Below are 13,215 nucleotides of genomic sequence, written 5' to 3'. Positions count from 1 at the left end.
CTACGGCTGTGGAGAGAGAAGCTAGCAGACGTGTAGTCTAGTCAGTCGCTTAGGCTGCAGTATATAATGGGGGGATCCCCTCAGTGGGTGCTGCAGCTGCTGTGTCACTTCTCCTGTCAATTAACTGTGGCTGCTGCTGTGTTGTTGTCCTGTCCATAAGGCTACTGCTGTAGTCCATTAAGTTGTGCTGTGTTGTCCAGTGGGTGCTCTTCCCCAGTGTAAAAAAAAGTACTTTTTTTCATTCTTTTTTATTTTTTTGTGTGTGTGCCTTATCAACTTAGCTGCACTATTATTGTTCGGCGAAAGAACCGCGGTTTATAGTCCACGTATTTGTGACTTTGCAGGTGGTCTGTCAGCACTTGGCAGGGGTGCTTTGTTATAAAAGTGCTTTTTGTGTGTGTGTTAGCAACTTAGCTGCGATATTATTGTTTGGTGCCACTGCCGGCCATACCGCAGTTTATTATCTACGTATTATGACACTATAAGTCATAGCGCATTGTTTTATTCTTATTCATAAAAAATATTGTGACACTGTAAGTGGTAGCGCAGTCTATTCAACTTTTCACTTTTTTCCTCAATCGTGAATAAATGATTAGTCTACATGCTGACTACAAGACCACAACAAAGTGCTAAATAACATTAGTCATATATAAAATATAATGACATCACTGTAAGTGGCAGCGCAGTGTGTTATTTTTTAATTCATAAAAAAATCTTGTGACACTTAGTGGTAGCACAGTGTGTTATTCTTTTCATATTCATAAAAAATCTTGTGACACTGTAAGTGGTATCGCAGTGTATTATTCTTATTCATAAATAATCTTGTGACACTCTAGGTCATTGATACCGCAGTGTAATATTTAAAATTGGTACAAATTGATGTTTGTGCTGTACCCCACTTCATTCGTGTTTGTTGATATGGAGAATGATAACTTGAGAGGAGAGCAGGAACCACATACTAGTGCTGGAGCTGCTACCAGTGCCACCAGTCATGAATATACTAGTCCATCTACATAATCTACTAAAGCCGATGCCCAAGGGCATACATGGCTTAAAACAGGGCATCTAAAATCAAAAGCCAATCTTTTACAGTGGTAAAGAAAAAAATATCAAAGGGAAAGTTAGCTGCAGAAAGACATAAAATTGGCAATATACCTTTCACCACATGAAGTGTCAAGGAGAGGCTAAGGCCTTGGCCTTTATTTATGACTGGTGGTTCTGGCTCTTATGATGATGTAAGTACAAGTGAACATGCTGATATAGAAATTGAGGATGCTTCTGTGGAAGTGCACCAGGATGAGCAGGATATTAATAAGGATGTTGTTGATGAGGATGTTGTTTGTGTAAATCAGGCACCAGTGGAGAAACAGTAATTGTCCATGATAAGGAAAAGCTCATTGTCATGCCTGGGCACAAGACAAAAAAATCCACTTCTTATGTGTGGAATTATTTCTACCCAAATCCAGACAACAATTGTCAAGTCATCTTTACCCAATTTAAAGCCAGAATAAATAGAGCAGGGATAGGGAACCTCAAGTCCGGGTGCTGTATAAGCCCCGCGGAATCATTTGGTCTGGCCCACTGAGCTTTTTTCTGCTAGCCTCATCTGGCTAGCAGGATGCATAGAATGGCATCCTGCAGCCAGAATCTATGCAGCAGTGCTGCAAGAGGTGTCCTTAGGACACTTCAGATGCCCTTACAGCTCCCAGGAGCATCCTCACGGTGCTCCAGGCATTGTTGTAATCACTGGCAATTGTGGCCCGGACCCTGTGTGATGTCACACGGAGGTTGCATGGCCTGCACCAGGCATGCAAATAATGTTATATTTATATATCAAAATGGCCCTTGGCAGAGAAAAGGTTCCCCACCCCTGAAGTAGTGGGTAGGAACCTTAACCATCTAGGAATCTCCTCCATGTTATGTCATCTGCAGTGCATCCATCCAAAAAGTTTTTTAGTTTTCTTTGACATCTGCATAACCAGTGGGTTTTTTGGGAAAGTTTAGTTTTTTCTCTGCAGATGCACTTGCTGGAGAAACTAAAGGAGAAGCCATTGCTGCATCTCATGCTACTTGAGCTAACAATTTGCTTACCAACAGTTCTTTGCATCTCTTTAGAACTGAGGACCTTATTCAGAGTCGGTCGTTGTGGCCACACGGTCGTACGCCACAATGTTCGCTAAACTGCGCATGCGTAAAGTTCGCAATGCGCGTGCGCAGACTAGCTGCTACGATCAGAAATTTCTCTCTCCTTGAACACAGGCAGGTCGGTAGTTTGATTGACAGAATGAGGCGTTTGTGGGTGGTAACAGGGGAAGGTGCTTGAAAACGGGGGAGTGGAGATCCGAACACAGGCGTGCCTAATTATGCGAATGGCATTTTATGGGAGTGCATAATTAACAAAGTAGTGTCATGGCACACGTGACATGGGTGGTTTGTACACTGACCTGATCGTAGTGCTTAAGAGAGGGTATGGTCAACCTTAAGTCTACAACCAGTTCCCGATGGTCTCGATTAATCCCTATATGGCCAGAGATGACATGTAATGCGTACGAGAAGGGGGCGTATTTTTTGTCTTACAGCCACATCCTCCCCTTGGTCGGCCAGCTAACGATCCAATCTTAAGGATGCAACTTGCGAGTGCATCATTTGCATATCCGGCCCCTTTTCCCTTACGACCGTGCAGCCGCAACGACCGACTCTGAATGAGGTCCTGTGTCTCTTGGGAAGAAAGACACAATGTATGACTTAAACCTTTTATCTTATATCTTGCGTTTGCTCTGTTCAGCTTGTCCACACATCTGTGGTTAAGTGGACAGTGGGTACAATGGCATTTCGGAGGCAACCAATTAAGTTTGTTTTAATGTCCCAGTACAGGTTGCGAATTGCTTTTCTAGTAAAGTGGAATATTGATGGGATTTGGTAGCATGGACACAGGACCTCAATTAACTGTCTAAAACCCACTGCATTATTGGCAGATATTGGACACACAGCTAATACCAGCTTAGATGTTATGGCGTCAGTGATCCGCTATGCAACTGGGTGAATGCTGTCATACTTGCTCCCCCTTGCAAAGGATTGTTTAACAGTCAATTGTTTTTAAAGTACTACTAGTAGTCTTCCTGGTCCCCTTCTGGGATGAAAATCCACTCCCAGCAGCAGCAGCAGGCATAGCACTCAAGGAGTCTTCTGGGGCAAGGACTGATGTGAATGATGTAAATATTTTTTGTAAATGCCTTCCCTCCTCCCCCATAAATTTGCTTCGGAATCAAAAAATAAAATTAAATGTACTACTAATCAAATCTTCCGTTCCCTGCCTTCAACTACATGCATACTCCAACTCCCTCAGACCTCTTGAATAATAAAAACATTTGTTTCCTGATGTGCCATGTTGGAAGTTGAACTGCAATCTTTGACATGTGCTTAGCTTAGTCAGCCAGCTAGCTTCTTGCAAATTTTGGGCCTAAACCAGATGAAAACAATATTGTGAGCTGTAAGGTGGTCAAAATTTACTGGAAACAAGTGGAAATGAATGTTATTAAGGTTAATAATACTGTAGGAACAAAAAAAAAACCAAATGATGTGATTTTAGCAGTTTTTATCAATTTTTGAAAAAAATACAGATCCAAAACCAAAACACGCAAGGGCGGTTTTTGCAAAACCAAATCCAGATCCAAAACACAAGGAGATACAGATCCAAAACCAAAACACGGCATCGGCACACATCCCTAGTGTCTAGAGGTGTAGGAGAGTTTTTGGCTAGTGGAATCGATTGTTGCTTGGTGTGTGAAAGTTGTTTGTGCTTATTTATTGTCTTGTTATTTATCTGTTTGTCTCATTTTTCTTTCTTTCTTGATTGTGTTTTTATCTTTTGTCCTGTCAATGTTTTTTGTGTGGGTGTGGGTAGTAAGAGGGAGGTTTGTGTTAGTTTGTTTTTTTGTGAGTGTGTATGTTTTGTGTTTGTATAGAGAGAGGAACAGGAATATGTTCAGGGCAGAGAGAGAGTGAGGTGGAGGAGGTTGATCCTCAAGAGGCTTTATTGAGCAGTACAGGTAGCATTGATAAGGCACCCAGGCAGAGGGGCAAGACCAAGATGGGGAGCGATGGGAAATTCTCTGTGGAGGACACATTGGCCCTTGTGCAGGAGGTTATGAAATCCTACCACATGATGTTTGGACGAAAGGCTGCCAGCACATCTATCTGCTGCAAGAGTACTGTGTCAGGGTCTAGATCCATTTTGACTTAGTCATACAGATGGAACATGTTGTTACAGATGAAACAGCTGTAACATCTGTATGACCTCGCCATCGGCCTGTGCTTTCAGGTTCAAATGCCTCCTAAAAACTGTGGCCTGCACAGCCTTTGTGGTACCTGCATTACCTCATGAGTCTGCTCAGTTTCTTGCTCCTGGGTCCTTTCAGCCTGGTGGTAGAGTCTCCAGCCACATGCAGTGAATAGCGCTGGTTGTATATTCTGCCATTTTTGCTTTACACAAATTAGCGCGACTGATTTAGCCCCTTTAATAGGCATCATCATTGTGTTCCCACTAATGAAACTTGAAACATCTGTGAACACATGCAAACACTCACCTAAGGAGGTAGTCTATGTAAAAAGTCCATTTTGGTGCGAGTTTCAAAACTAGATTTTCGGTAAATTTATGTGTTGTATTGTTTCCTAAGGAAAGTACCTGATGATGTATTTGGACGTGCTTTTTAAGTTTGTGCGAGTTTTCATGTTTTCATCTGTGCTTCAGACCTTCAAGGGGATGTTTGAGAATGGCCCTTGCCAGATAATTATAGGTATATTGATTAAACTGACAGGAAATTGGTGTATTGAACACTTCCTGTAACATCATTAATAAAATACATACAAACATAATTTTAAACTATACCATATAGACAATGTAGTAACTTTAAAACATATTCTTATAGCTATTATAATAGTCCACAACCTTATAAAAATCAGGGCCGGGTCCAACCCTAGCCGTGCCCTGTGCAGCGAGGGACCCCTACGCCCCAACTCCATGAGCGGCGGAAAAGGGGGTATGGCCTAATTAACATAGAGCACGCACCTAAATGACGCTGTTTGGGGGTGTGCCCGTACGGCACGCCTCACATTTGATGCCAGGCTGGGGGAAAGCCCAGGACTATGTCAGTAGCTGGGCTGCCTCCAGCTCTCTTCCTGCACTGAATAGATGTCGCACATCCATTCTTGTTCCCAGGGGCTGGCACCGCTGCACAGCTGCAGCAGTGAGATGCCCAATATCCCGAACATCCGCGGGACACTTTGTCGGGTGGAACAGCAGGACAGTGTCCAAAAAATGGGGACTGTCCCGTTGAAATCGGGAATGGTTGGGAGGGGTGTGCCCTCTATGGGGTGGCACCCCTGTTCGACTGCACTGGTCGAACATGCCTCGAGCAAGCCCTGATAATAATATTACTATTGAAAACCATCATCTAAAACAGCTTTATCAAGTATTTATTCCTGCTGGAACACAGGTGTAATGCATAAATAATCTCCACTTCCTGATCCCGGGTGTTTGGTATGCAGGTGGAACGCATGATGCTATTATTAAATGGTTGTGAATTATTATAATAGCTATAAGAAACAGCTTTAAAGTTACTATGTTGTGTATATTATAGTTTAAAATTATGTTATTATATTATACCTACCATATGTCTGCTGTTTTCTAAATCTTTTTAAAAATTGTTATCGTGCATTAAATATACTATTTTTAACTTTAAGTATATGTTCATCCTGGTATATGATATTGAGACACAGGGGTATATTTAGTAAAGTAACCCGCTGCGGGGGTTTCTATCACTGACTGTGGAGGGGTCGGACGGGTCGGCAGATGCTGGGAGGCTTGTCTGCCTTTCCGGAGTGGCACCAGATATTCGGAAGGCTGCCAGCCAAATCGGGAGGGTAGGCAAGACTGATTATATGCCTAAGAATGGTCTGAAGATAAAAGAAATAAGATACAGTAAGCTATTCCATATATCAGTTGTTCCCAAAGTGTGCCGCAGCGCTAATGTAGGGGTGCATTGTCCGAATTTCTCCTACAACTCTCAGTGTGAGACCAAGTTCTGACTCCTGAATTAAGTATTTTCTGTTTTTGGGCAGGATGTACTAAGCATCGCATCCACAATGTGGTACATCCCGTCTCTCTTCGGGTACATACCGTGGTTGATTACTGCGGTATGTACCTAGAAATGCGATTTACATCTCAAAGTACAGCTTTCCCGAAACAGCTGTCCTTTGCGATGCCCCCAGACAGAGGGACTCCCGCAGAAGGCCGCGGGGGGTGATGGGAGGGATCTGATTGGATCCCTCTCAGGGTAAGCGTCCCGGTAAGAGCGTCTCGGTAAGAAGCATTCCGGTGCTTAGTACATATAGAAATTGCAGCAAAACCCTGTTTCAAGAAAATGGTTACTGTTGTAACTGTATTGTTGTAACCATTTATACAAAGTCACTTGAAGGTAATCTATAACAATAATAGTTCAACTTGTGATGAAAAAAGCTACTTTAATTGGATGTATAAAATGTATTGATCTCTTTATGTGCTCACTCCAGAAATTCTTTTACACCACTCCGGTTTGTCTTGTGGTGTATGCAAATCCTTTATTCACGCATTGTGATTAGAAGTAATATGAGAAGAAAAGGTAAGCACAAAGCCAGCTCCTGAATATCAGGTGATATATCTGTTCAAGCCGCTGTGGTTACTATAAGCGGCGTTAGGTCACAAAATCAACCAGTAATTAATTGTCCGTTGATTGGCAATGTAAAGTCACACTGATCTCACAGTCATTGTTTTGCCTCAATAAGGGCTGTTAAACATACAATACCAGTGCCAGCTCCCGATATCACTGTGCTCTAGTCACTTTGATTGTCTGTAGCGTGCAGTCCCGGACTTGGCATGTGCCGGGTTTGAGGGGAGAGATACACGTGCAGTGCCAGCTCGCGATATCACTGTGCTCCAGTCACTCTGGTTGTCTGTAGCGTGCAGTCCCGGACTTGGTATGTGCCGGGTTCGAGGGGAGAGATACACGTGCAATGCCAGCTTGCAATATCACTGTGCTTCAGTCACTCTGGTTGTCTGTAGCGTGCAGTCCCGGACTTGGTATGTGCCGGGTTCGAGGGGAGAGATACACGTGCAATGCCAGCTCGCAATATCACTGTGCTTCAGTCACTCTGGTTGTCTGTAGCGTGCAGTCCCGGACTTGGCATGTGCCGGGTTTGAGGGGAGAGATACACGTGCAGTGCCAGCTCGCGATATCACTGTGCTCCAGTCACTCTGGTTGTCTGTAGCGTGCAGTCCCGGACTTGGTATGTGCCGGGTTCGAGGGGAGAGATACACGTGCGGCGTCGGACCCTGGTAGTCAAATCCCTCACTTCTCTCTGCGTACTTGTGAGAGGCGCTTTCAGCGCTAGTGTCTAGGGAGCTGTTGGCTTATGTCCAAATGTTGGTAGTACAGCTACAGGCAGAAGGTGAAAGCTACAGCAAATAGCTGATCCTGATCTTTCTTTAAACTAAGCAGTATAAGAAATTCCCTAACACGTTTCTTCCCCTAATGGGGATTTCCTCTGCTTACCTTCTCTTCTCATATTACTTGTGCACATGATGCGTGCATAAATATTTATATATATTATTAATAATTTGGAGTTGTGCACCTGAGATTTGTCTGTTTCTGTGCCTGCAATTAGTCTCATCAGGTAGCACCTCCCATTACATATATAGTCAGGTTGTGCAGTCCAGAAACCTTCCCATATACTCCCATATGGCTGTAAGGTGGAAAAAATGGACCCAGGTCCCTCAGTATGCACTTAGACATAATAGTCACAGGGGCTGATGCTAAATTGGACGTAAGTATCAGAACGTCTAATCAAGTATATATCGTCTACCTGCATCTGAGTTGTTCCGCCCACTGTTTTTCCGTTTGCAGCCATCATCATTATGAGTTTTAGCACACTCATGTTTTTGGGCCCCGCATCAATCTCTGGTAGGTACAGGTCAGTTGGCATTATCCCCCCTGTCTATCTCCAGCCTCATCCCTTTCTGTGTCTCTTCAACGCTATCCATGCTGTGTCACTCCTGCCCCATCCACTCTGTGGCCCTCATTCAGAGGCGATCGGAGGATGCAAGCGGTCGCTTTAGAAACTGGGCGGCCGCTTGCATCCTGACTGGCCGCCTCTGTTTCGGTCGTTAGGCTGTGGGTTTACACCCACAGCTCTAACGACCGCTAGGGTGATGGTCGCGATGGTCATAGACCATCGCGACCATCGGGGCTTACGACGAGACCCTAGGGTAGGGTCTCACTTGTCGTAAGCCCCGGAGAGCTTCTGGCTCCCATGGGAACACCTCTGATTGGGCTGCCACCCCCCCGGCCCGCCTTCCAAATGGGGCGAGCTGTCAATCAACATCAACAGCTCGCCCCCATTGGAAAGAGACCCGCTACGACCGGTGCTGTCGGTTGTAGCGGGTCTCACGCATGCGCACGAAGGAGCCAGCTCCCTCGTGCGCATGCGCACTGGAAAAATATTGAGGCCTCTGAATGAAGCCCAGTGTCTCTCATCCCACCAACGTTTCTCTCAACCTCATCTTCCCTGTGCCTCTGAGCCTCACCTTCCGCCCTTTGTCTCTCAGTCTCATCCCCCACTGTGTATATTAGCATCATCCCCCCTGTGTTTCCCTAGCACACACCCCCGTGTCTCCACATCCACCTGCATGTCTCTGCGGGTTTTTTTTTTAATTAATGTATGTTATTCTTTCTAACGGCTACTTAGTTGTTGAGATAAAAAGTTAGGTAGTTTCTTTTGGCCAAGAAAAAATTGATGAGACACTAAGGGTGCCGTGAAGTAAAAAAGTTTGGGAACCACTGCCATATATTTTTTATTTTTTTCTTACTGTGCATAGCACTAATTGCATTTTTTACCTTAAGGCACTTTATAGGTACTGGTCGCTTTCATCTTTTATATATATAACAAGTCAATTAGAGTATGGGAGCCAACACCTTGTATTAGTAAAGTGGCCGATCTTCATTGAAGAACAAAAAACAACACAGTCTTGAAAAGGTTGGTAAAGTCACACTTCCCACTCTCCTCTGTGGGTGGCAGCTCAGCTCTCCAGAAAACCGTTAGGTAAAACGGTGCAGAAACAATATAAAAAGTGGGGGGAGAGAGCAAGCGCCCAATAATGTAATAATTTTAAATGTTGCTTACATAGGATCAGTTATAAAATATGCGTACCGAATTGATGCTAGTAAAATAGCGTATCACCAGAGGTCTTTACTTCCCGTGTAGTTAGTATCTCAGGGTGAAGGTACCACAGCTCCTGCTTCACTTAGCATCAGTATAAAACCTCAATAGACATTAAAAGTATCCATAAGGCAGTATATTTATTTAAAATGTAAATATTTATTTACAGCACAAGATATACTTACAAAAAGAGGTTTTGGCTTATATGTAATAGTCTGGTCACTGGTTAGGTAGATAGTCCTAGTCAAATTCTGAAACACTTTTGGAACCATTCTCTCAGAATTTGAGTAAGACTATCTCCATACTCAATTACATTGCATTTTATATAAATATACTGCACTATGGAAACTTTTTATGTCTATTGAGGTTTTATGCTGACGCTAAGTGAAGCAGAGGCTGTGGTGCCATCACCCTTAGATACTAACCACCACACAGGAAGTAAAGGTTTTGGTACAACTGTTTGAAATACTCTTCGCTGATCAACGATTGAGTGTAGGGTAATATGTAAGGGAAGCAGCATGAGGGTCAATGGCCATTTTGGGCAAGAGTGCAGTAGTAAAATTGCTATTGTGTATGAGAAAAAGGGAGAGAGAATACAGTCACAAGGAAAACAAATGTAACACTGATATTTAGAAGCTAAAGGAGAAGGAACTAGAGACAGACAGGGAGCAAAAATGATGTAGGGATGAATGTACATTCTTTTGCATAGTGTATACTGCGTGAATACTACGCATACCCAGAAAATTAGCTCACACAAATGCAAAAATGGAGAGTTAGATGAATTCCAGTGGAGGAACTCTTGGAGGCAGTGGAGTTATTGACCTCTGGGTGCCAGCTGTCATGGTGGCACCACAAAGCAGGCCCGGTGACGGGGGGGGGGCACAGAGATAAATTCATCTATAACTTCTGACTGCGCCCTGCTGGTCACTGCAGCAGCACAGGCAGCAGTTATAAATGGATCTATCTGTGGGGTTCAGGGAACCGCTGTCTCTTGTCTTCAGGCACTGGTAGCGGTGGCTAGTGCAATAAAGTTTTTATTTATTGCAAGTCGCAAAAAACAAAAAAGATGTATTGCAACAAACTCTGCCAATACCTATAGATTTGCGAGGTGGCGCACATGATTTCATGACATCATGCCATGCCGTTTTTGCTGAAAGCCAGAGGAGCCGAAGTGCGAAGAAGAGCAGCCAGAAGATCCAGGAGAAGGTATTTTTTATTTACAACATGCACATTCGCTATCAGCCATGGCCCCCTAGTTCAAGAGCCCAATAGATATTCCAGCAGCCCAGACACTACCTAGAACTGCACACTTTTGACTCTGGATTTTGACTTCTGCTGACCTGACTCTAGTTGCCAACCTCTGGCTTCCCTTGACTACATTGATCTCTGGCTCTCATGACCATGGCTTGTATTTTGGATATTCTGTCATCTTGGTTCCAGTCCCCTGCTTGTTCCTGTCTTTTCTTGTCTCCTGAGCCCCCTGGGTTTCCACATACACTGCAGACTCTGCAGCATCCTCCTGAACCTCAGGCTTGTAACCGGCGTCCACAGCTCTCTGGTGCTTTATATTCGTCCGCAGACTTATGCCTAAGACTAGCTTCTGCTGTTTAATGCGCCTCATCCTGCACTGCATCTCCTCCCAGCCTCAGCCCGCACTGCAGCTGCTCCTCATGTATCTTACCAGAACACCTATTCTTGCTACCAGTAGTCTATCTCACACTCCTGCTGCTTCCACCTTCTCAATATTTTCCAGAATCAGACCTTTGCTCATCATGGATGCCACCAAATCTCTTACTTATGCACTTGTCATGTTATTGCTTTCTTCTCCTTTCTGGCCTTCCACACTCATCTCTCCCCACTTCCAGCTATCATGAATGCTGACATCAGCTCTTTCAGATCTCTCTTGCTATTCTATGTCAGCTTGCTCCCTTTGCAAATTACTCCATTGTCTCCCCATACATCACAAAATACAGTTTAAACTCATCACTATTACATATAAAGCCTGCAGTTGCTCTACTATCGTCTAAATTTCTGACCAAGTTGAGGGAGACTCCCAAATTTGGGGGAGAGTCTCCCAGCCCCTCGGTAAAGTGAGCAAATCCCCCGCAATCTGCCAGACGAGCGTGAAGTGGGGTGAGATGTTGGTGATGATGCGATTCGCTATGAATCGCTTCATCACTGCTCCATCCCCAGGGTTTACAAGACATTAATGAAGGCAAACCATTTCAGGGGGTGGGGCCGCAATGATGCGTATCGCAGTGCTCCGTCTTCCTCCTCCTCCCTCGGTTTAAGGCAAGTATGCATTATAGCAGTGCCTCTGCTCCTCAGTTCTGTGACACTGCTCTCAGTTTCATGACAGCCATTTCCTTATTCCTGGGCATTACAGTATGTTCAACTTCATATGCAGACAAAAAAGTGATGAAGGAAAGTTTTAAGGGGTTTTCCAACTACATATAAGTTTATTTTATGAGTTTATACATGCGCTGACACTATGGGAAGGCCCATAGTGTCAGGCATAGGGGGACTAAATGAACAGGCCAGTACCTTTATAGATGTACACCTGAGAGACTTTGTGCTTGGTCTTCCTTCATATGTACAGGACACCTCAGATGTGCTACGGAAATTAACAGGAATAAAATTAGAAGAAGACTGGCTCCTTGCATCCTTAGACGTTGAGTCTTTATACACAAGCATCAATCATTGTAATGGGCTAAGAGCAGTTAGCCATTTCCTAAGTATGAGAGATGATAGAGATTTCAACCAATTTCTGATGGAATTATTGGAATTTGTTTTGAATAAAAACTATTTCACGCTCTAATATGTTTAATCTGAAAGAAAGTGATCCTATATGGAGTCCGCCCACCCTCTTCTCCTCTTATTCTCCTTTGTCTTTCCTAAAGTCTTTCTTTTCCTTTTTCCTCTTTATTTTTTTTCTCTATTTCTTTAACAGATTGCCACACCGTTGCTGCAAGATTTTTCTCTTGCTTCTGTATTCCTTCTCTTTTTTATAATGAGAAAATTTTCTACTATATCATATTATTATTCTGAAATAGTACAGTTCCCACTATAAAAGTATGTTATGTGTTAATCCTTATTTTTGAATATTGGAATGTACTGTTTTTTCTGTGATTTGCTCAATAAAAAGAGTTTACAAAAAAACCAAAAAACAAAAAAAAACTATTTCACGTTCAACGATAAATACTACCTTCAAGTACGGGGCACAGCAATGGGTTCAGCCTGCGCACCCACGTACGCCAACTTATACTTAGGGTGGTGGGAGCAAGAGTTTGTCTTCTGTGAGGTGAATGACGTATTTATGGAAAATGTCATATTATGGATCAGATACATAGATGACATTTTGCTCATCTGGAAAGGCTCGGAAGAAACACTTACACAATTCATTTCAATACTTAATACCAATCTCCTAAATTTAAATTTGACATTTGAGGCAAGTAAGACATCTGTGACATTTTTGGATCTCAAATTGATCAAGGGTGATGATGGATATATCGTCACGGATATGTACCGCAAGAGCACGGCCACAAATAGCCTGCTACACAATACAAGCTCACACTTCCCTCCTACATTACTCAATATTCCAGAGGGAGAATTTCTTCGTTTGAGGAGGAATTGCTCTGACAATAAAGTTTTTAAAGAAAGGAGTATTGAACTGTCTAAAAGATTGAGAGACAGAGGATATAGCCATTGTTCTATCAAAAAGGCTATTCGATATACATCTGATACAAGGAGAGAAAATTTGATATTTCCTCCCAATAAAGGGAAGGATAACAGCAAAGAAAAAATGCGATTCGTGGGTAATTTTAGCCAAGAGTGGCGAGAAATAAAAAATATAGCCACTAAAAACTGGCCGATCCTTTTAATGGATGAAGACCTGAGCCTGGAATTATCAAACCAACCCTTGATGAGTTGGAGAAGGTCAAGGAATATTAGAGACTCTATAGT

At 43.3% G+C, this 13,215-nt stretch overlaps 1 protein-coding gene across 5 annotated transcripts in view; it reads right to left on the bottom strand.

Moving 5' to 3' along the window:
* The window catches only part of LOC148517595 (guanine nucleotide-binding protein subunit alpha-15-like), a 112,460-nt gene that overhangs the window by 84,462 nt on the left and 14,783 nt on the right, over nucleotides 1-13,215 (bottom strand). For 2 of the 5 annotated variants that reach the window (XM_088478457.1, XM_088478458.1), the window contains exon 1: nucleotides 6,838-7,464. The exons of 1 other annotated variant lie outside the window; for it this stretch is intronic. The gene's annotated coding sequence lies outside the window, so the exon portion shown is untranslated. Of the gene's footprint in view, nucleotides 1-6,565; nucleotides 7,465-13,215 lie in introns of those variants that run through there. 2 more of the 5 variants (XM_088478455.1, XM_088478456.1) reach the window with 2 other exon arrangements.

This window comes from Taudactylus pleione, unplaced genomic scaffold, assembly GCF_031769625.1.
Source record: "Taudactylus pleione unplaced genomic scaffold, aTauple2 ptg000214l, whole genome shotgun sequence".
Taxonomy (NCBI): Eukaryota; Metazoa; Chordata; class Amphibia; order Anura; family Myobatrachidae; genus Taudactylus; species Taudactylus pleione.
Note: the sequence above shows the minus strand (reverse complement) of the source record. Positions and strands in the feature narration are given on the sequence as shown.